Here is a 2774-nt window from a genome sequence, read left to right as displayed (position 1 = left end):
TTATATATGGATAGAAAACACTCTAAAGTTTCCAAAACTGTTTGAATGGTGTCTGTGAGTATAACAGAACTCATTTGGCAGGCAAAACCCTGAGACATTTTCTGACAGGAAGTGGATACCTGATGTGTTGTATTGACTTTAAACCTATCCCATTGAAAAACACAGGGGTTTAGGAATATTTTGGCACTTCCTATTGCTTCCACTAGATGTCACCAGCCTTTACAAAGTGTTTTGAGTCTTCTGGAGGGAGATCTGACCGAACAAGAGCCATGGAACGGTGATGTCCCATTAGACACCTGGCGCGCTAGTTCATGTTGGGTACCCTCGTTCCAATACGTTATAAAAGAGTATGCATTCGTCCACCTTGAATATTATTCATGTTCTGGTTAAAAAAGGCCCTAATGATTTATGCTATACAACGTTTGACATGTTTGAACGAACGGAAATATATTTTTCCCCTCGTTCATGACGAGAAGTCCGGCTGGCTTACATCATGTGCTAACGAGACGGAGATTTTTGGACATAAATGATGAGCTTTTTTGAACAAAACTACATTCGTTATGGACCTGTGATACCTGGAAGTGACATCTGATGAAGAGAATCAAAGGTAATGGATTATTTACATAGTATTTTCGATTTTAGATCTCCCCAACATGACGTCTAGTCTGTATCGCAGCGCGTATTTTTCTGGGCGCAGTGCTCAGATTATTGCAAAGTGTGATTTCCCAGTAAGGTTATTTTTAAATCTGGCAAGTTGATTGCGTTCAAGAGATGTAAATCTATAATTCTTTAAATGACAATATAATATTTTACCAATGTTTTCTAATTTTAATTATTTAATTTCTGACGCTGACTTGACTGCCGGTTATTGGAGGAAACGATTTCCTCAACATCAATGCCATAGTAAAACGCTGTTTTTGTATATAAATATGAACTTGATAGAACTAAAAATGCATGCATTGTCTAACATAATGTCCTAGGAGTGTCATCTGATGGAGATTGTAAAAGGTTAGTGCATCATTTTAGCTGGTTTTATGGTTTTGGTGACCCTGTCTTTGACTTGACAAAACATTACACACAACTCTTGTAAATGTACTGTCCTAACATACTCTAAATTTATGCTTTCGCCGTAAAACCTTTTTGAAATCGTAAAACGTGGTTAGATTAAGGAGATGTTTATCTTTCAAATGGTGTAACATAGTTGTATTTTTGAAAAATTTGAATTTTGACATTTATTTGGATTCAAATTTGCCGCTCTTGAAATGCACCTGCTGTTGATGGAGTGCACCACGGGTGGCACGCTAGCGTCCCACCTAGCCCCAAGAGGTTTTAACCTCTATGGGCTAGGTGGGACGTAATCGTCCGACCTACGTAACAGCCAGTGTAATCCAGTGGCGCGATTTTCAAATACCTTAAAAATCCTATTACTTCAATTTCTCGTACATATGACTATTTTACAGCTATTTAAAGACAAGACTCTTGTTAACCTCTATGGGCTAGGTGGGACGCTAGCGTGCCACCCGTGGTGCACTCCATCAACAGCAGGTGCATTTCAAGAGCGGCAAATTTGAATCCAAATAAATGTCAAAATTCAAATTTTTCAAAAATACAACTATTTTACACCATTTGAAAGATAAACATCTCCTTAATCTAACCACGTTTTACGATTTCAAAAAGGTTTTACGGCGAAAGCATAAATTTAGAGTATGTTAGGACAGTACATTTACAAGAGTTGTGTGTAATGTTTTGTCAAGTCAAAGACAGGGTCACCAAAACCATAAAACCAGCTAAAATGATGCACTAACCTTTTACAATCTCCATCAGATGACACTCCTAGGACATTATGTTAGACAATGCATGCATTTTTAGTTCTATCAAGTTGATATTTATATCCAAAAACAGCGTTTTACTATGGCATTGATGTTGAGGAAATCGTTTCCCTCCAATAACCGGCAGTCAAGTCAGCGTCACAAATTAAATAATTAAAATTAGAAAACATTGGTAAAATATTATATTGTCATTTAAAGAATTATAGATTTACATCTCTTGAACCCAATCAACTTGCCAGATTTAAAAATAACCTTACTGGGAAATCACACTTTGCAATAATCTGAGCACTGCGCCCAGAAAAATACGCGTTGCGATACAGACTAGACGTCATGTTGGGGAGATCTAAAATCGAAAATACTATGTAAATAATCCATTACCTTTGATTCTCTTCATCAGATGTCACTTCCAGGTATCACAGGTCCATAACGAATGTAGTTTTGTTCAAAAAAGCTCATCATTTATGTCCAAAAATCTCCGTCTCGTTAGCACATGATGTAAGCCAGCCGGACTTCTCGTCATGAACGAGGGGGAAAAATATATTTCCGTTCGTTCAAACATGTCAAACGTTGTATAGCATAAATCATTAGGGCCTTTTTAACCAGAACATGAATAATATTCAAGGTGGACGAATGCATACTCTTTTATAACGTATTGGAACGAGGGTACCCAACATGAACTCGCGCGCCAGGTGTCTAATGGGACATCATCGTTCCATGGCTCTTGTTCGGTCAGATCTCCCTCCAGAAGACTCAAAACACTTTGTAAAGGCTGGTGACATCTAGTGGAAGCAATAGGAAGTGCCAAAATATTCCTAAGCCCCTGTGTTTTTCAATGGGATAGGTTTAAAGTCAATACAACACATCAGGTATCCACTTCCTGTCAGAAAATGTCTCAGGGTTTTGCCTGCCAAATGAGTTCTGTTATACTCACAGACACCATTCAAA

This window comes from Salmo salar, unplaced genomic scaffold (assembly GCF_905237065.1).
Source record: "Salmo salar unplaced genomic scaffold, Ssal_v3.1, whole genome shotgun sequence".
In the NCBI taxonomy this organism is placed as follows: Eukaryota; Metazoa; Chordata; class Actinopteri; order Salmoniformes; family Salmonidae; genus Salmo; species Salmo salar.
The sequence above is the reverse complement of the archived record's forward strand: the minus strand, read 5'-3'. Positions refer to the sequence as shown.